This window comes from Balaenoptera acutorostrata, chromosome 4 (genome assembly GCF_949987535.1).
Source record: "Balaenoptera acutorostrata chromosome 4, mBalAcu1.1, whole genome shotgun sequence".
Taxonomy (NCBI): Eukaryota; Metazoa; Chordata; class Mammalia; order Artiodactyla; family Balaenopteridae; genus Balaenoptera; species Balaenoptera acutorostrata.
The window spans coordinates 142,215,182-142,237,202 of record NC_080067.1 but is presented as its reverse complement, the minus strand read 5'-3'; the positions used below and the strand labels follow the sequence as shown (position 1 = coordinate 142,237,202).

At 38.8% G+C, this 22,021-nt stretch overlaps 1 long non-coding RNA gene across 1 annotated transcript in view; it reads left to right on the top strand.

Moving 5' to 3' along the window:
* The window catches only part of LOC130708131 (uncharacterized), a 79,140-nt gene extending 71,209 nt beyond the window's left edge, over positions 1 to 7,931 (top strand). The window contains exons 2-3 of the long non-coding RNA XR_009008204.1: positions 6,758 to 6,886; positions 7,794 to 7,931. This is a non-coding gene — a long non-coding RNA (uncharacterized LOC130708131). The remainder of the gene's footprint in view (positions 1 to 6,757; positions 6,887 to 7,793) is intronic.
* Positions 7,932 to 22,021: the final 14,090 nt, after the last annotated feature.

Sequence of the window (22,021 nt, the reverse complement as noted above, 5' to 3'; positions counted from 1 at the left end):
TTCTTCTTCTTCTTCTTCTTCTTCTTCTTCTTCTTCTTCTTCTTCTTCTTCTTCTTCTTCTTCTTCTTCTTCTTCTGATGAAAATTTATTGAGCACTTCATACATACTTGATACTAACCACTTGATATCAATTGACTCATTTAGACCTCATTGCATCCCTAGAAGCTTTCTTCTCATTCTTCCCCAATTCCTGTACTGGAATTTTTGATCTAAAGATGAGGAAACAGAAACCCAACAATAGTCAGCTAGCGAGGTTGAACTAGGATTCAAACCCATGCAGTTAGGCTCCCATGCTGAGCTCCTGTCACCAAGCTGTGCTTGCCTTGAGCTCTAATTTCTTATTTCAATTTTGCTGTTTGCAGGAAGCTGAGACTTTTATTGTCCTTGGCAACGGTTTTTTATTTGCATCATAACAATGACCCATGTCATAGAAGAAGTCATACTGGGAGGACTCGGGGTAACCGCATTAAGACACTGTGGGTGTTTAAAGATAGAAACAGCCCCTGTCTTTAGTGAGTAACAAATGGAAAATTGTGTTTGCTATTTTAGGTCACTTCTCTAAGTCAGAAGAGAGGAGGGGTAGAAAAAAAACTGTTACCGTGGGAGGTGTCTGAGATGGAAAGACTGTTTGAATGCAAAGGAGGACTGTGTGGCATTAAATGCTGCAACAGAGTCTAGATCAGGCAACTTGGGGCTGCAGGGCCAAGTGTGGTGGCCCATGAGGCCCCCTGGTTCTGCCCCCGCACCTTCCTCCAGGCAGCCTTTCTGAAAGGTTCTGCATTTAATTCTCTAGCTTGACATTTCCCCATTTAATACCCAGCCCAGGAACTGGGGAGAAATCAGAAGGAACCCTTGGAAGCTTGTTGTACCTGTGGCATCCTTCTGATGTCTGACTTAGTTTTACTTTTCTCTCTAACCCTGAACTGATGTTCTACCGAGATCTGAGATCTGTAGTCATTCCTGAAGTTGTCCCCGTAGTTTTGCTGAAATCTTTATAGATCAATGAGTGGCTTATAGAGTGTAGAACACCATTCTTCAGAGTGTGTGAAATGTGTCCAGAGCAAACAGCAGCCGTCCGGACAGATGGGGTAGTGGTTAAAATGCAGGACCCCAGGCCCTTCCCCCATCCGCTGAATCAGCAAGCAGCGGAAGAGGTTGGGAGTGTGCCTGCTCTAAATGGAGCACCTCAGAGGATTCTTTGAACAAGGTCGCTTGCAGATCATCCCTTGATGGGTTTGCTAGTTCATGGAGATAACCTTCTCAGCTAACAATTATTAAATGAGTTTCTGCTCCAGTACTGCTGTGAGAGGTCAATACCGGGGCCATGTGCATTGATGACCAACTGCTCCCGCCATGAGTGGGGTCCAAGTTCATCAAAAGAAATTCACATATGCCTGAAATAAAGAGGTGAACTAAACTCAAACAAGACAGATTCTCTCACTGGCCTTTTCCAAATGTATCCCCCAAGTGTGGGAGATAGGATTTTTGAACTAGTGTTTCCCTTATCAGATAAATCATCCTTTTCCCCTTTCACAGAATTTGACTCATAGACACTTACTTAAAATCTTTCGAAATAGTCTCTAATACAAATCTGGGGTTTCCAAACTTTTAAAGAAATCGCAATGCTTACAAAACCATAAATATTTGTAAATCCTTGCAGACCATATGGGTAACTTTTGGTAGCACACGCTTCTGAAACAGCACTTACCTTGCAGGAAATTTCCACCAAGATTAATAGTTATCTCCTATGGAGTTGGAGTGATTAAAAGCATAAATTGAAGTGTTGTTTATTTTATTCATTTAGAAGAAAGAAATAAAATCTCCCTAAATGTCTGGTATTTTAATAGGAAGAATAGGTATTTTGAGAATTTTTTAAAAAAATCTAAAAATTTATGTTTGAGCTATTTTACATGGGCAGAACAAGAGATTTTCACTGCCACTACAGGGTAAATTAAGAATACTAATAGCAATGCTGTTTTGGTTTCCCGACAGGGTTCGTGAATCTTTCTTTGATTTGGTAATTGTTCCTACAACATCTGGGGACCAGTGGTTTCAAACACAGTCACTTGTCTGATGGTTAAACTGGAGAAGGGGTAGAGAGAAATCAGTATTGCTCACAGTGAGGATTACCAAATACTGCATGAAACATACTTACAGGAAAAATACATTCCTTGTTTATCCCAAATTCAAGTTGAAGTGGCCATACTTTTTAGTTTTATTTGTTTATTTGCTAAATCTGTTAACCCCACTCACTGGAAAAAAGTAATAGAAGCATTTTAAGAAAACCAGGATACTGAGAACATTTGTTTCTCATTATTACTACTGGAGTTACTACAAGCACCTTCACTGTTTATGGAAGTGCCCTGGGTTGCCATCCTTGGCCATCAGAGGCTGCTGCCTTCCCAACTGTTCTGGTAGTATGGCTTTCTTAGGCGTTCCAGCTTATCAGTGGCTGGGAATTGGCCTTTGTGAAAAGATCCAGGGTTACAGCACTTGCATGTGAGCCTATATCTCCAGAGTCAAGTCAGCTCAGGGTTCCCCCCTCTTTATACTTTAAGAGCTTCTTCACACAGATGCTCACGGGCTGACCCCAGGCCTATGTATACTTACACACACCTGCAGACGTACACACACTCCCCTCTGTCTCATTTCATAGATAATGTATTTACTTATGACTTATTGATTCAACACGGGGCCAATACACTTTTTTAAAAATTGAAGTATAGTTGATCACAATATTGTGTTAGTTTCAGGTGTACAGCAAAGTGATTTCGTCATACATATATATATATATATATATTTTTTTTTTTTTTTTTGGTTCTATTCCATTATAGTTTATTACAAGATATTGAATATAGTTCCCTATATACTTACTATACTAAATAATAGATCCTTGTTGTTTATTTTATATATAGTAGTGTATATCTGTTAATCTCCTACTCCAAATTTATCCCCCCCTTCCCCTTTGATAACCATAAGTTTGCTTTCTATGTCTGTGTGTCTGTTTCTATTGTGTAAATAAGTTCATCTGTACTATTTTTAAGATTCCACATATAAGTGATATCATATAATATTTGTCTTTCTTTGTCTCAATTACTTCATTTAGTATGGTGATCTCTAGGTCCATCCATGTTGCTGCAAATGGCATTATTTCATTCTTTTTTTATGGCTGAGTAATATTCCATTGTATGTATGTACCACATCTTCTTCATCCATTCCTCTGTCAATGGATACTTAGGTTGCTTCCATGTCTTGGCTATTGTGAAGAGTGCTGCTAGGAACAGTGGGCTTCATATACTTTTTGTATATTGTCTCATTTAATCCTGCATTAGCCTTATGAGGACAATAGTATTTTCTCTATATATTTTGAATCAGATAGTTAAGACTTAGAAGGGTTAGGTAACTTGCCCATAGTTCATAAAAATTCAAATGGAACACCTACTCTACAGGCCAAGCTCTTACCTTTTTTATAGGGTCTCTCTCTTCCATTCTCCCTTCATGCCCCACCCCCCCACCCCATTCTGTATCTCCTGTAAATCAAAAAGGGATCATAAGGACTTACTATGAAATGAAGCGATTCCCTGAGTTTTGGGGTCAGGCTGTCTCCGTGAGCTGTCCTATTCAAGGGCAGGTTATTGAATCTCTCTGAGACTCAGTTTTCCTAATCTTTATAATTGGGATACAAATAGTGCCTGTGTAAGTTTATCGGGATGATGAAATGAAGAAAGAAACAAAAGAGAGAAGAGAAGAAAAAAAAAAACCAGAACAACGTGGGGTTGGGGAAAGAGGTTAATTTTGCCGGGGACCTGGGATGGGGCTGTGTTACACCAAGCCTGATTTTTCAGTGTGAGGCTTTTGGAAGCTTTGCACGGGAGCGATGATAGCTTTGAGAGGGACATGCCTGGCCCTCGGATTCATATATGGAATCTGTGTGTGCAACAGCCTCTGCGGCTTTTAAATTCACCATGGGAAGAGGAAGGTCAAGGCTCAGAATTCCTGAGAATTACTTAAAAATCTCTGGCTCATGACTAAGAAATATTTATGTTCTTCATAGAATATACAGTTGCTTTTCTGAGCTTCTCTTGGGGGAAAACAGACCCCGTCGACTACTTTTAATTTTTTTTTTTCCTGAAAAACCAAACCAAACCAAACAAAACAAAACAATCTGAGCCAATACTTAAAGGCAAAGATTTCTGGGCTTGAATAAAATGTTCAGTTATTACAATTCTCTGAGCAACCTTGGCTGGGCTGTGCCACTTCTCTGGGCCTTTCTATCCCATCTGTACAGGAAACGGATTAACTAAGGAATTCCATGAACTTACGTGGAGCATCTGTTTCATGCCTTTCCCTGTGCTGGACACCTATCCATGGGACAGCCAAGGCCTCCCCATCACAGTGGGTGGAGGGGGGTGAGTGTGGTGATAGGAATCACATAACCCAGTACACATGAGTAGTGCTGCACCAGATGGTGCATGTGCTGTGAAGAAAACAATGCCAGGCAGCAGAGGAGAGCGTGATGGGGACAGCCAGGAAGGAGGACCAGACATATCATGGAAGGCTTCTCGGAGGAGGTGACATTTGGGCCCATATTTGCATATGGTAAAGGAACCTGGCAAGAAGCATGTTACAGGGTGGCTCTTTAGAGAGAGTCTCCTTAACAGAATGCTAGGGAAGGAAGTCAAGGCAGGGAGGAATTTGGACTTTGTTGGAAAATGTGAAAGCTACAAGAAGATGCCTTTACTGGGGTCTTCGTCTTCAGCTTACAAACACCTTCTGTATCCTCCACATTGTATGTCGTGTGTGTGTGTGTGTGTGTGTGTGTACTGTATTCTTTTATGAGATGATCATTCAGGTGTGGCCACAAGAAGAGATGAAGGAGATTCTCAGGAAAAATCAAAACAAAGCAAAGTTTATTATATTTACAGGTCCTGGGACAGGAGCAGGGCCATGTGGGAAAGACCCCGGTGAGGTCAAGCTGGAGAAGGCAGGAAGGGGGCGGCAGCGCTCAGGCCACGGCCTTTATTGGGGTTTCCTCGGGAGAGGCAAGGCAGGGTGGATGCACAGCTTAGGATAGACTAGTTGGAATAATTTCCATTGGCTTTAGGCTATTGGGTTGGTCCCTAGTGCTTAAGGCAGAGGAATACTTTCCCCTGGGGTGTAAGGGCCAGGGAGAGGAGATGTGGCTCTGGATTTGTTAGTTTGCGTGTCCAAGACATGCTCCTGGCTAGGCCCTTGGTGATCCCTAAGGACCAGAGCCAGAAAGGTTTGTTTTAGAATGCCAAAACATCATTATATACAGAAAATTTAAAAAAAATCTACAATTCAGTATATATCCATATCCTTTACTTAACTACACAGCAGGCACATGGAACAGACACAAGTGCCCTAGGGTTTCCCCATTGTAAGTCCCTTATGACTAGTGTTGGGGAGATAAAAAGATGCCAACCACGTCTGCTACCCCTACCATTCTTGCACTGACGCCAACCCCATCAGATCGCCCCACAGATGGCATCAGAGGGGAGGTGGACCCTTCTGGCCCCCATGGTCCAGTGCTCTGGACTCACTTGGATGCTCTTGTAATCATATTTTGTGACATTGACAAAAAATTGAAATGGACCTTGCAAATCAGAACAGAGTGGGTGTCAAAGGATTTGAGTGTAGCCTAGTCAGAGGACTGGTAATTTTCACTGGACATTAGGAAACAAACAGGGCATGTACTTGGGTACGAATGTGTGGGGTGAGAAAGGGGGACTGGAACAGAAAGAGTCCTTAGCCCCCCCAGTGGAGTGGCTACTCAAAGACGTCAGAGGAGGAGCAGTGTGAAATGGAATCAAGGGTGAGGGTTAGAGTCTGGGAAGAGGTAGATGTAGGATTACAAAAAGTGTATTTTCAGATGAATACTGAGCATCAGTTTGCCATTCCACTTGGCCCACTTACCTTGCTGGTGTGCAGTGACCTAGCACGTGACATGCGGCAGGAAGAGGTACTTTCCCTAGTATTTGCCATACCTGCTGCAGCAGCGTTAACTTCAAGGTGTGTTCTGTGCCCTCCCCTGCCTGGGCAGTAATGCTGGGGGCATATACAGACTGCAGAAGGGCTTCCATCAGAGAGGGGTTACCCAGAGTACATCACTGCTTTATGTGTTTGCAAAAATCTACACAGAATACCTGAAGATTAAGAGTTTAGGACAGATGACAAAATATACTGTTTCTTAATTCACAAAGGCATCTACTCAGTGTGAGTCACACTTGGCATCATACAGAATACCTATTTTGATGTGTGTTTGTGAGCAGGATATAAGTTCAAGTGCTAACCACAGGAAAAGGACAGCAAAACAGCCGAACTCATCTAGACAAAGTGACTGTCACTCATCCTATTTTTGATGTTCTTGCTCTATTTTATATTGAATTCCCTAGAGTGTAGATTGTAATAAAAATACCAAACTACTGATACGAAGGGTGGGAGAGGGTGAGGTTAATTCAAATCAGTTGAGACCAACAAGATTATTCATGGGAATCCAAGCAATGTTGCACCGTGATTTGTCAAGACCAGACTGGCGAAGTCACCATTTATCTAGCCTTGATGATCTTAAGTTGGGTTTCTCTTCTAAATTGAATTTATTATTTTACTTTTTCATCTGAAGAGTGTAGTTTCAGTGACTTTTGAACGTGATGCCTTTACTTAGCTGTGTCTAAGGAGCAAGAATAAACATGGCAAAGATGATTTGAAGGTGGCACTTTTTCTTTATTTGATACAGGCATGAGAAATATGATCGTATCATGATGCTGGTCTTATCAAGAGCGCCTTCATACACTGCCTTTTCCCCTCCATCAGCATCTCACCCTCCTCCCATTCTCCTGAATGAGCTACGCTGACAACCTACTGTGTGAGTTTCCATGTGTTTTCCATACTTATATAATTCAAATTTAAAATTATATAATCTCCATATACAGGAAGGCATGTCAATTGTGGCAGTATCAACATTTGGGGCCGGGTAACTCTTTGCCATGGGGCTCTCTGGTCCATTGCAGGATGTTGAGTAGCAACTCTCACATCTACCCACTAAACTCCAGTAGCATTCTCCCCCTAGATTTGATGGTCAAAAAATATCCCCAGGCGTTGCCAAATGTCCCACAGGGAGCAAAATTACTCTTGGCTGGAAACCATTGATATGAAGGCTATTTAAACAACTTATTTTTTCATAAAAGGAATCATTTTGCACACTTTTTTGCATCTTGCTTTTCCCAATCAAAAGTCATTGACAAATTTCTCACAAGTCAACTGTTATAATGCTATTTAATTATTTCTTTTTCTTTTTGTTTGTTGTTCAAACATAGTTGATTTGCTTTAAACCAATAATAGCCTTTCCAAAATTTCTCTTATTTAATTATGTCTAATGATTGCTTAATATTCTGTGGATGCATATAACATTGTCCCATAGGCCTACTCCACCATTCTTTTATCAATGATTATTAACATGGTTTTCAGGTCTTGGCCTCCTAAAAGCAGTGCTTCAATGAACACTGATATATGTGCTTTTACAGATTCCCAGAAATGGAATTGTGGCACATGTATTTTTAATTGTAATAGATATTGCCAGAATGCCTGATGATGGCATTTGGGGAAAACTTCAAAAACTATAGATTATATAAGACTGATATTATTCTAAAACTTTAATAGACAAGTCTAGATAGAAATGATTATTTCAATGATTATTTTTAGCCTGAAAAGAAATGTGGGTAAATTGTAAAATTTCCTTTTTATAGCTCTAAGAATTACAACTCTTTGTTCAGGAAGAAGTTCAGATTACCAGTTATCGGGTCTTTCAAACGTCTTGTTTGTCAAAGTTTTGAGTGAAGACATCAATTACAATGAACAAAACGTGAAAGAGAACTTGTATCCCCAGAGCGCTACTTTTTCCATAATCAGTATAACCCATGGTAAGTATTTCAAGTCCATCCATGAAAATGCAATAAGGCGACTAAAGTTGAATTAGGTAATATAATAATAAAATATACCTTGTGAGTTTCTTTAGCGTTAATGGTTTCCTGAAACTCTGCAACTAACCTCATTAATCGAGTCAGCATTGTCTGAGTAATTAAATGATTGATAAAAGTAGTTCTCTGCTTCATACGTTGGACATTTTAATATACTATTTTATTCCCAAGTCAACAGGTCAGGATAGCTTTTGAGCAACATTATTTGATTTGTTACACATTTCTCTCCCCCCTCCACCCTGCCCCCTTTAGAGAGTTATCTGGTGAAAGAAAAAAGCTAAACCTGGCTTCTGAATTCCAAGATCACACCGCCTAATGGTAAGGAAATTAGAAGTTGTTTTTTGGTGAACTTGACGGACTCAGCAATCTAGCAGTGGAGGAGTATTTCTGATGGGTGTTGTGCTGTAAGCAGATATTATCTTCTGTAAGTGGACACTGCTGGGTTCTTTCCTGTATTGGTTAGTGTATCGGGGGAAGGATAGTACTAACTTAAAATTAAGCATAGTGTTTCTCTCCTCTTTATTAGGTTTACTTAAAAAAGTAGACAAGTAATGCACCTGTTTTGCAAACTTTAAGCTTTGTGCTGAACTTCTTGGTTACAATGCATCAAAAGTGATGTACTAGAAGCTGTTGGGAGAAGGCGTGTGAACTCTGGAGGTCCAAGGCTGCTGAACTTTGGGCTTTTGCCTGAAGCCTTTTGATATTATAGGAAGGTCCGGTTCTGTCAGTTTTGCTTTTGTGATGTACTTGGACTTCTTGGATTCCTCCCTTCTTTTAGACTTAGATCATTTCTCTTAATAAGTAAGATTCTCTTTATGTCACTCCAAGTTTTGTTATATGCCAACCTGCAATGGAGTAATTGCATTTGTTGTATTTTTGTGTGATCTCTGGCATGACATTTATAAATAGCTTTAATTTAAAATAAGTATGTCACAAAATTATGAAATATTTAGGGAAAAGACACTTTAAAAACTATCACCCAATTATTTAGAAATAGCAAATATTGTTTTGCTACCAATTTCATATGGTTTCTTTTCATATTATACATACAGTTTGAAATTCTGACTTTAAATAACTTACCTTTAATGTGTAATACATGCAAAATTTTTTTTAAAACTTAAAAGTGACTAAATGAAATGTATAAATCTCTTCCTCCCTCCTTCGCCCCATGACAAATAATTCTCTTTCACAGAGACATCTGATATTTCTGGTTTTCTAATTTACTGCACCTTTCAGATTACTTTCATTCTTTATAATCTCTTTCTCTATTAAGCAACATTTTAATGAACATTCTTACGCATATGTTGTTTCTCATATTTGTGAGTATTTGGATTGAAAGAAAAGGCTACCACTCAATATATGCAGCAATAAACTGTTTATTGCTTGTTAAACAAGGGAAAAGAGTGCTTATGGGATACAGTTCTATCAGAACAAAGCAAAAGCTGATCTTACATAGGATTTGGGGAGCACTGAGTCCAGGGATTGACAGACTTCCAGAAGCAAGAGTGTTTAAGGATTGGTTGACCTTCAGCTGCGGAACCTTGGCATTTGCCATGTGCCTTTAAGAAGTGCAGTTACTAAATTGAATTTTCACTGATTGAAATGGCTTTGAAAAAAGTTGTAGTGGTGACTTGTTTATGTCTTAGGACTATGGTCAAAGAACAGTCATCTTTTTCCTTTCTTGAATTTAGAGTATAGAAACTTTAAATTGCCATCTTCATGAGAAATTCATGGGAATGGAATTGCTGGGTCAAACAGTACTTGCATAGTGTATTTTGATTGACTTCCAAGAGGTTTACAAATTTATGCTCCAACCAACAATGAATATGTCATTATCCCATAACATGGTGTGTCATCGTTTTTGGTCTTTGTTAACCTCATAGGTAAAATACAGTACTGTATCTTCTTAAAGTTTGAACTTGTCTGTTTCTTAGTATAAGTGAAGTTGAGAAACTTTGTACACAATTAAAAGCCATTATATTTATTTTCTATAATTTTTTTGCTAACGTCTGCCCATTTTCAATAGAGTTTTTTAAAATATTGATTTTAAAGGACTCATATATTAATTAGCCCTTTACATTAAGAGCTGTAAATATTTTCTCTACATATTGTCTTTTGACTTTGTTTATAATGTTTGTTTAGGGGAGAAGGGCATATAAAAGCATACTTTTACATAGTTGGATTGATCAATTTTTTATTGTCTTCCAGGTTTTATGTTATAGTTGGAAAGAATTTTTCATTTTGAGAATATAATATTTATCTATGCTTTGTCCTAGTGCTTTTACAGTATCTATCATTCTTCTGGACTTTATATTGGTATAAGTATGAGGGAGGATTACACTTTTTCAGGTAGTTTCTTAGTTGTCTCAACACTATTTGTTAGATAATACTTTATTTTTCCATTAATCTGAATTGTCACCTTTGCCTCAAACTAAATTTCCATAAATATGTTAATTTATTTCGGACTTTTCTCCTCTGATCCATTGAATTGTATGTTGACTTTTTCACTTAACATGATGCCATGTGCATCTTTCTGTTTGTTAATCAGGCTTCTTGCTTATCACTGTGGTGTTTACATCAAGCGAACGTTCTGTAATTTACTCAACAACTCTCCTTCTTGTTGCCCAACATTTAATATTGGAGGAATTTTGGTTATGAACCAACAAATTGATTTCCAAAACTTTACCTCTATTTATTCCATAAATAACCAGTTGTGAAGGCTACTCTCTTAAAGACAAACTTAAAGACAAATGTTATACTCAGTTCCAAGCACTGGTTGAAAATAGCTGGCTATATGACTATTTTCTTAAGAATGTACTTGCACTAAAATCAATTTTTTGTGCCGATGATTCAGATACATTGGTTGAGCCATCATGGTGCCAAATTTGTAAGTGTGCAGGTGTGTATAAAAATATGTGGGGTGTGAATGTGTGTGTGTGTGTGTGTATGTGTGTGTGTGTGTGTGTGTGTGTGTGTTGTATTCCCTAGAGGACAACACTGACATGTATGTGTTTCCTAGAGCTGTTCTAATTTTTATTCATCATACAAGAGATTCTATTGATTTATATTAAGAGAGAGAATAGTGTTATTAGCTATTCCTTTCCATAGCCACTGAAATGAAGTTCCAACTCAGAAACAAATTCCTTTTTCCTGGACTTAAGTTTGTTTCACTGGTTAGGGATGGATAGATCTGGAGCCAGACAGATTGATAACTTCGTCTCTATCTGTACATATCTTAGAGGAAAGTTTCCTCTATAGGCATTAAGTAGTGTCTCTATTTGTTACTTAAGTGAAATTTGGGTTCCTTGTATGAGTCCCCAAATCCTCACTGGTTGTAAGTCATTCATCTTCTTACACTGGGATAGACACGAGCTCCTGGCCACAGGTAGTCAGTTACTCACCCAAGGTCATACGGCAAGTCACTGCTGGGGAAAAGAAGTGATGGGTCAGTAAGATAATGTCACCACTCTAAAGAAATGTCTTGTGTTGGTGAGGTAATGGTTATGAGTCATCGCATGGACACGATGGACTCCAGAGAGTACGATTGCATATGACTGTTTAAATTACTTCTCATCCTAAAATTTTTTAAAATGTAGAGAATAAAGAATAACAAATGACTGGTTAGATAGAGGTCTCCCACATTCTTTCTGCCTCAGGCCAGGATCAACATTTTGGCTAAATTCAGAAAAAATGCATTGCCTTCTTCACTCCCGTGAATATGCTATATTCTTCTTCCAAAGGGTTGATAGATGAAGGAGAGAAATAGAGGATGTGGTGATCCAGCAACTACTTGTTGACTCTATGTGGGCGTTTTCTAGTTATCACAGCCAATCTTTGTGATTTTAGACCACCATTTCTAGGATAGTCAATGATATCTCAAACTGGAGAATCGCCTTAAATTTCATGAGATGAGATGTCAGTAAAACTTGTTTCAGGGAAATAAAATGTAATGGTGATCAAATAAAGGTGTTTTTTTTTAGGGAAAAAGGAGGGCACAAAGCCGATGGTAAATAGAGTTGCTGGAAAACCCCAGCATTTTGCTCCATCACAGAGAAGATCCCAACTGTCCTGAGATCCTATAGGTTCCAACTTCTGAGGGTGGGCTATGAAGCCAGATTGTGTCTGGAAGCTGCCATCTGGAACTACATTAACAAAGTCTAGGTGGGAGCTTGTCCTCTTTAGGGACTCTGGGATAAACATTAGATTCCCCATAAAAGAGTTGGAAATACAGGTGTCATTCAGGAACCAGGCTGAACAAGTTCTCCACTTCAATGCTTTCTCAACATTTTCTAAGAAGGCCAATTCTGAGCCTCATAACCAGAGTCTGATTCAGTAATTCTGGGGTGAGGTTTGCTAATATCTATTTTAACAAGGGCCCCAGCTGATTCCAGGTAAGGCTAAAGTTCTGGTGCTCTTTGGCGTAAATGTGATCACAATACAATAATATGATAATATGACCCGATTAGTGACAATAAGTGATTCATTTTCAGATGATGATTTGAATTTTGTCAAGTTCACACATTACAGATTTATACATCCATTCACTTCTATGTGCATATAAATACAAGCAAACAAATAACAAATGTATAATATGTTATCTGTGAGGGAGGGAATTTATTTGGTTTGTTATATTTAGGGGAAAAAATCAAGTTCTTGAAATTTGATGAGAGTCTATTTAAAATTCCTAGTTTTCCTAGAGACATTGGAGGGGGCTACTGAATGGTCTACCTTAAGACCGAAAAGGGCAAAAGTACAGAACGAAGGCCAAACAATGATTTCATTATACAAACGAAATGGGAAAACAGTGAAATTCTATCCATCCCTCAGGACTGACTCCATTTAGAGGTTAGAAGAGTGGCCTGGAGTGATCTCACACTTATGGGCTCTATAGCCATCACTCCCGAGCAATTGTAGAAGGGTTATGACTAAGGATGAAAGAATCATCACATAAAGTTTTGAGCTTTAACTACCCTCCTGTTGGGTATATAAGAGATAAAATAGTCAGTCCAGATGACCCATCCCCTGGTGAATAGTGAACAAGGGGTAGCTAAGTAGGTGAGTGCAATCAGCAGGGAAAACAAAATAAGAATGTTAGTAATGAGTTTCAGTTCACTTTTAGGGACCAACTGTTAAGTACATTAGGTGATATCACAGATATTCTGTGATGAAGAAGATGTCAGAAGGAGCTGGCTCAGGAAAGTTCTAAATGCACTAAAGAAGGATTCCTTCCATGTTCTTCACGGTCCATTGCAGTTTACAGGATTTTCCACATTAAAACAGGTTTCATGTTATCCAGGTTACAGATGAGGAAACTGAGTCTCATCGGGATGAAATGACATCCAGCTTTTTTTTGTCAGAGCCTCTCATTCAGCATCTCACTCATACACTTCAGCTCAGCTCCTGTTTATGGAGGACCAACCCTAGGTAAGGCACAGTGCTGGGTTTCAAAGCAAGTGAATGACCTCTAACAGTAAAAAATGGTTGCAGGAACCCCTTACCATGCCTTGATCGTTCTTTAGTCTTCAGCAAGTCTGTGATGAATTCAGTGGAAAGACTTTGAAAATTGCTTAAAATTTTAATCATTAATATTGTCACAGCATTAAATTAGACAGATACCTGTGAAAGTGAACATTTTTTTTAAAGCAGGGAGCTCCCCATTATGTTGATTCACTTTACAGGATGGCCACCTACAGTGGATGTAACAGAATTCTGCCAACAAACCATTGTTCAATGCACAATAGATGCTAATTACTCAGGGAGATGCACTTTTTCAACAAAGAATGGCACATTTTAATTGCCTTTTTTAGTAAGATGCTTTGTCTCCCCCCCTCAGCTTTTTACATCCTTTATATTTTCTTCAAAAATCATCGCACTTACTCAGTTTGCTAATTTGTCAGAATAAGATTTTATACAATTTTACTTACATACTTGGTCATGCCCATTTTTTATTTCTAATTTTATATATTTATATTTTCTGTTTTCTATTTGACTAGACTTGCAAACCGTCTGATGGGTAATTTTTTTTCTACACAAAACCAGATCTTAGAAGTGTTTATTCTAGTACTTACGTTTTCTAATTCATTAATTTCTGCTGTTATTTTTTCACTCCTTTTGTTTTACCTAAGTGTTTTTTTTTTTTGTATTTCCATTCTTTAAGTGAACAAGTAATTTTCATTCTTTCTGGTTTCCTAATAAAAGGCTTACATGTTATGAATTTGCAAAGTTAGTGTATAACTTTGTCAGCATTCCAGATATTTTGACAGATTGCTTTCACTCTCATTATTTTCTAAATAATCCTTAATGATGAGCTTGATTTTCACTACAATCATTTTTTGTGTGAGAATCTGGACCTGTATTTTTTTGAGTTTATGAGCATATATAGCATAATGTATAAGTACTACTTTGAAAATTCATTGTAAACTTATAGGAAATATATTTTCCTGTTCTTCTTAATGCACAGCTTTTGCTGTAAACCCAATAAATCAATCATATTGTTATTTGAACCTCTTTCTCTCTCCCCCCCTTTTTCCCATGGGGCATCTATATTTGTGTATATTTGTAAGAGATGGAGAAAAGTGCAGTAAAGTCTTAAACTAACCCTGTGTTTCTGTTAACCTCTCTTTGTGCCTCTGATTGTGTGTGATTGCTGTATTTTAAAGAATATTATTTGGAGCATAAAGATATATGGCTTTTATGCTTTTTGTCTGGATTTTATTATTATTACCAAAATAATGTAACTCTTTATTCCAAGAAATAACTTTTTCTTTTAATTCTTCATTGCCTGAAAAGAATATGGCAACCCCTGTTTTCTTTCTTTATATTCATTTTAATTTTTTTTGACATTAGTTGCTGTATCTTTGCCTAATCATTTAATAATACTCACCTCTCAGTTTTTTTAAAGTGTTAAAGCTTTTAGATAACATTAGGTTGAATTTGATTAGTTCGCTATTTGAGGGAAGGTATTTTTTACTATGGTGGTTTAGGTGAAGAGTGTATGTTATTATTACTGATGTAATTGTGCTTATTGTCTTTATCTTGTTTTATGCTTATTTTAAAAAAAAGCCTTCCTGTGTTTTCCCTAGCAAGTTTTTTTTTTTCTTAAATATAGGTATGTTTTCTTTGCCTTTTTTCCTCTAGTGATTCTGTTTTAAATTCTACTAATAATTTGCCTTAAGTTGTTAAAATGCTCATATCAATATTTCTGAAACTATCAACATAAAAAATGAAGCACTATTTACTCATTAGCTTCTATGTATCAATAAAATGAGGATATAAATAGTCTTTTGTTCCCACATTTTATCCAGACCCACTATCCAGTTTTTCTTGGTGTCATCTGTGATTTTAGAGTTGGTTATTATTTTTAATGAGTTTTATTAAATTGTTACAATGTTCTCCTCTCATTAAGTTGAAGTATATCCTCAACAAATATATTCAGGGATAGTTGTGTGGTTTTTGAAAACATCATTCAGGTACCTCATATACAAATGGCAACTCCTGGGGCCATAGGATCCTTGGATAACATCTTTTTCCTTCACAACTTGATGGATGTGGCCGCTTCCCACTAGCTAGCTATTTCACATCTGGTAGTGTATGTATGTCCATGCCACTCTCTCACTTCGTCCCAGCTTACCCACAGGGAGATCAGCTTGGTGCTTTGTGACCACCTAGAAGGGTGGGATACCCACAGGGATGGTGGGAGGGAGACGCAAGAGGGAGGACGTATGGGGATATATGTATATGTATAGCTGATTCACTTTGTTATATAGCAGAAATTAACACACCATTGTAAAGCAATTATACTCCAATAAAGATGTTAAAAAAAAAAAAACTTGATGGGTAAGGTTTCATTGTACGAAGGCCTTTGAAGATACAGGGGAGAAATCCAAAGCACTTTTCTGTACATGACAGCATTTTTATTAAATATTCTGAATTCTGATCAAACTCTTTTTCTACCCTGGAAATTTTTTTTAAGTATTGGTCTTTTCTATTGATTTTGCCTGAAATGCACATGTTTTGATTAGCCAGCCCAGGCCTTGCTGCAGATCAGCCCACTCTGTAGAATTAGGGGGGAGTCACCATTTTTGCAGCATAATTCTTAAGGCCTTCAGGAAGGTAGAATGGGGTGGAGAGACACCAGTTCACTCGGAGCAGGACATCAGAATCCAATTTTGGCTCTGTCACTAAATGCCGTGTGAGTCACTGGACCCCAGGTGCCCATCTGTGAAATGGGGATGTTGGAGAAGTTTCCCAAATTCCAGAATTGATGAAAGCATTCAACACAAAGAGGTAAACTTATTTGCTGTATTAGCATTGAAATCACTTTTTAAAATTGAGCTTACTGTTTTGAGTGAAAAAGAAAAGCTCTATGACAGAAAAGTTGTAGAACTAAACTGTACTTTACATATTGTGGCAGGCAAGATAATGTCTCCCCAAAGATGTCCACATCCTAATCCCCACCTGTGAGTATATTACCTCACATGGCAATGGAGGGTGAAGGTTGCAGGTGGAGTTAAAGTTGCTGAACAGCTGACCTTGATAGGGAGATTATCCTGGGTTATCCTGGTGAGTCCAGTGTAATCAGAAGGGTCCTTAACAGTGGAAGAAAAAAGCAGAAGAGGAGGTGAGACTGATGTGATGTGAGGGATGTGAGAAGTACTCAACCAATTACTGGCTTTCAAGATTGAGGAAGGGGCCGCAAGCCAAGAAAATGTTAGCAGCTTCTAGAAGATGGAGAAGTCAAGGAAACACATTCTCCTCTAGCACCTTCAGAAAGTAACACAGCCCTGCCAGAACCCTGTCTTTAACCCAGAGAGACCCACTGCAGACTTCCCACCTTCAGAGTTGTAAGATAATAAATTTGTATTGTTTTAAGCCACTACATTTGTGGTAATTTGTTATAACAATAATCAGAAACTAATACACCTATATTACTTTGTTCATCCTCACAACAACTCTTTGGTATATATAGGTGGTGTTACCTCACTTTGCAGATGAAAAAAAAAAATGGAGAATTGGAAAGTTTAAGCAACTTTTTCAATATGTCCCAGACAAGGCAGGATTCATTCAGGAATTAACCACAGAATCAACCCATTCTGAAACCCACCATAGTGTTTCTACACTATTTTCTAGGAAATTATTTGGGAAAAAAAAAAAAAGATTTAGCAAGAATATCCCCTTGTAGTCTCCTGTAAAGGTACATCTTACGATATACCTAATTCAGCGTGTAATGCTCTGGTTGTCCTTAAGCACGAGAATGCTTACAATGCTTGGGATTTCAACTTCTGATTTAATTTCATTTAGCCATCATGCCTCATTTCATAGAAACACAATTTTCTGTGTATCAAAGGACTACCCTGGAGCTTTGTCATGAACTTCAGACGGCATTGGTAAGATTAACCCTGACATCGTTCTCCAGATGAAACTGAGGCCCTTTCCTTAACGTAAAGTACCATCGGGAAAAACACAACAAGGACGGTCTTGCAAAATGGAGCAAGCTGGTTTCAGAATTCACAGAGTGTCCATCAGTCCAGGTAATACAGGACCGGGAAGGGCTGCCTACCCGGCTCAACTTCAACATCCCGTCTTTAAAGGCAGGGTTGTTCTGGTTTTCAGATTAGACTTTGCGTGCAAAGGCATCGCGGGCTCTGTATGGGTACCAGCACCCAAGGCCTCCTTCACTCATCCGACTTGGAGTCACTTTGGCAGCACGCAGTAGGGCTGCTGCCTCTTGGAAATGGGAAGGCTGAGGGTACATTGGGAATCAATGAGGGAAAGAGGAATACAAGACCCCACGAGAGGCGCCAGCACGGTGAGCAAGCAGAAAAGCCTTTAGCAAGTGGGAGAGTGCTTGTTCACCAAGACCTCAGGTCACGGGGATGTGAGCTGTCTCTGGTGGGATCTTGACCTGTATATTAAATGCTTGGTGACTTAGAACTAGCAAACATATCACAATCTATATATTGAGTTTCTGGAGAAGAAAGTCAGGGCTGTACTTTATACAGTATAAGAATAGAGTGACAGTGTCTACTCTACCAGAAGAGAAGATCATGCTATTTTACATTTTTAAAGATTTATAATGACTATTAGGGAAGAAATTGATTCCAGAAAATGTTAAAAAACGGTGTTTTTGTGACATTTCCATTTTTACTGCTGCAGTGTTGACATCAAAAAGCCCTGGGGGTGGCTTCTGCATTCCCATAAGAGTATTTCAAAGCTTTAGAAAAACAGGAAGGGGTCCTCATTCACCCTAGTGCCAACAGTGATGGAGAGAACAGGGGCTCCGACTATGAAATGGTTTCCATCCTTGCTGAGTCTATAATCTTATTTTATCAAGGTGAACATCAATTCTCTGATTCTCAGGACTTGAGAAAGAGGCATCCTGGTACTGGGGTCAAGTTAGGGGTTAGAGATTTATGGAGCCCAAGTCCTGGGTCCTAGGTCTGGCTCTGCTGGTAGCCAGCTGTGTGGACACATTAACCTCTGCACAGGGAACTCTACTCAATACTCTGTAATAACCTATATCGGAAAAGAATCTGAAAAAAATGGATATATGTATAACTGAATCACTTTGCAGTACACCTGATATTAAAATGACATTGTAAATCAACTATACTCCAAAATAAAATAAAAATTAAATTAAATTGAAAAAAAAAGTGAGAATGGTAAGCTAAACGAGCCCTAATGCCTCATTAGTTACAGAAAAAGAAATACATTTGTGATATGATTATAAACAAACAGTGGATAATAGACATCTAAATGGTAAAATATTGACAGCAGTTAATAATAATATTCATAATAATAATAGCTAACGTTTTCTAAGCACTTACCATGTGCCAGGTTCACTAGATGCTTGAATTCTCACAACCACACTGTGATAATGGCCATAGTTTCTCCATCTTACAGATGAGGAGACTAAGGCTTGAGAGGCAGGTCTTTGTCCAAGTCACATAACGAGCTCCCGGCAGAGCCTGGTTTCAGACTGTGGTCTTTTGGGACCCTATGTCAGTGCATTCAATTGCTCTGCTTTGCTGCCCTCAGTGAATATGAACAATTTGAGGTGGAGGGCATGGGCACCTAGGTTCCTAGGATAGAAATCAACAGTTCAAGAGCAAACCAGGATGAATCCTTAAAGAAGGAAGGCCCTGAATTACAGGGCTCAGTGAATCTGAATTAAAGGACAACTTAGGGTAGGGGTGGGACTGGAGAGAGGACAAATGTCCCTGCTGACATTCTTCATCAGTGTGACACCAGGCAGTGAGACAGACCCCCGGTCATGTGCACACCTGTGCTTTAGATTTACGTGGATTATCTGAGTATGAAAAAACTTTAGAATTTTACCACAGTTTTCACGATGGCCACACTACATATAGTGAATTGTATGAAAACGTTTCATGGGGATTTGATACTTTTTTTACATGTCTATAATAAAAGATGGAGAAAAATCGCACACACTCACATCCTCAGAGTGCCCACTGCAGGCAATGAGGGATGGATGTTACCGGTGGGAGTCAGAATCACCTTCACAGTTTCAAAGGCTTTTAAGTTCTTTATTTGCAAATAACATTACATTAAAAGTTCAATTCTATGTCATTCAGTACAGAAAAGAGGAATTCATTATAAAGGCAAGGGAGGAAAATATTCTTCCTTTTACAGGCATAGAGTTCCCTTCTTCAACCTTCCTCCACTCATGCTTTAGTTTAGAATTTTCCCTTATAAAGAGTTCTTGTTTCTCAGATCTAATACACTTAGCAGTGGGCACTTCCAGTTATTCAACTGGGAACATTTATATAAACTCCTCATTTTAAAATAAAGTAATAAGATTGAGTATAATCAGCTCTGGCTTCACATAGCCTCCTTATTTAGGTTAATCAAATCAAGGAAGCTCTAACCTTTAGCTACTATATTTCAGAAGTATGACTTTCTAAGTGGTGGTCAGAGGTGGCAGAATGCTGATGCCCTGAAGGGAAAACGGCTGTTACTTTTTGGGTCCATGGTCATAGGATTTGCCCCTTATTTTATTTGATATTTTTGATGAACACATTTATATGTTCACCACATTTTTGACATGGAGACTGGGACTTATATTTAAATCATGAAGACCTTAGTTTAAAGGCAATAGGAAAATAACTTTTTTTTTTGCATATTTAACGTTATAAACCTGTAGACAAAAATTAGAGAAAAAATCCTTCACTGTAAAAGTAGAATCCTACTTTTTTGATATTAGTAGTATAGGACCAACACTATGATAGGTTGTGTTGGATTTTACATAACGCCATAATTTACACCAGATTCAATTTTACCGCTAGCTTATTCATTTCAGTATCCTTATGGGATACTGAACTATCCTATCACTTATGTGAAAGACAAAGCACTGCTTTAATATAACAGAGTTCAGGCCAGTCAGGTTCCATCCCCACCTTTTGGTGAATTTCCAAAGGAAGGGCAGTGGCTAGGCTGCAACCCATACGCTCGTTCCATGATGAGAGAATGGGCTGGGACCTCAGTCTTTTCCATATGGCCTGGGTTGCACCCTTAGAAAGGCTCATTCTCCAAGTGGTCAAAGAAGGGCAATTGTATCTCCTTTTTGGCATGTAAGCTCCTCAATTCTGAGGTAGTTAACACACTATTAAATAGAATTTAGTGAGAATTTTGAAATGGACACACAGTGAGCATTTCCACCTCAAAGTAGGATAACAAGTGGTGAACATGTGAGTATGAAAACAAATGGCTATTGTTATAGGCTGCATTATGTCCCCCCAAAGGACATTGAAGTCCTAGTCCCTTGTACCTATGATGTGACCTTACTTGGCAACAGGGTCCTTGCAGATGATCAAGTTAGGATGAGGTCATTAGGGTGGCGCCTGATCCAATATAGCTGTTGTCCTTATGAAAAAGAGGGACATTTGGACACAGAGACAGAAAACACAGAGAGAAAAAAATGTGAAGACACAGGAGGCATGCCATCTACAAGTCAAGGAGAGCCCGAAACTGCCAGAAACCAGGAGAAGGGTCTGGAACAGAGTCTCCCTCTCAGCCCTCAGATGGAACCCACCCTGCTGATGCCTTGACCTCAGACTTCTGGCCTCCAGAACCATGAGACGGTACATTTCTGTTGTTTCAGGTACCCGGTGTGCAGTACTTGTTACAGCAGCCCCAGCAAACTAATACAGCTGTTTTATTCCCAGTTCAACCCTTTGCTTTGAAAATTTTTTTTAAGCTTTTTTTGTGTGTGTGTGTGTACATGGCACTACAGTTACTCTTTTATTTATTTATTTATTTATTTATGGCTGTGTTGGGTCTTCGTTTCTGTGCGAGGGCTTTCTCTAGTTGTGGCAAGTGGGGGCCACTCTTCATCGCGGTGTGTGGGTCTCTCATTATCGCGGCCTCTCTTGTTCCGGAGCACAGGCTCCAGACGCGCAGGCTCAGTAATTGTGGCTCACGGGCCTAGTTGCTCTGCGGCATGTGGGATCCTCCCAGACCAGGGCTTGAACCCGTGTCCCCTGCATTGGCAGGCAAATTCTCAACTACTGCGCCAGCAGGGAAGCCCCACTTTGAAAATTTTAACAATGGTAATTATCAGTAAGTTTTCAAGCCAGACAATTGAGGCCCTGTGCCAGCAGTCACTCTGGGGGGATAGGACCAGACAGCATTGCTGAGTTACTCTTAAACCAAAATACTAAGAATTCTACAGGCGAGTTCTTACAGAGGTGAATGTCCTTAATGCTGCTCGTGCAAATGCTGATAGAGATTGGTGAACTGAGGTTTGGTTTCTTTCATCTTTTCTGACACTTCATTCCATTATAGACTATGGTTTCCCCTACATGCTTCATTACGAAATTAACCAGCACTCCCACTGACCCACAAACCCATGCTATGACTTTGACCTTCCTATCTCTAATTTTCCAATAGTATTATACATTATGTATTAGACTCAACAAAGAATTTTACCTGTGGTCTACTTAACAAAAGAACAAGATGCTATGTTTAATTATGCTCTGTCTAGACAGGTTTCTCTTTCAAAATAA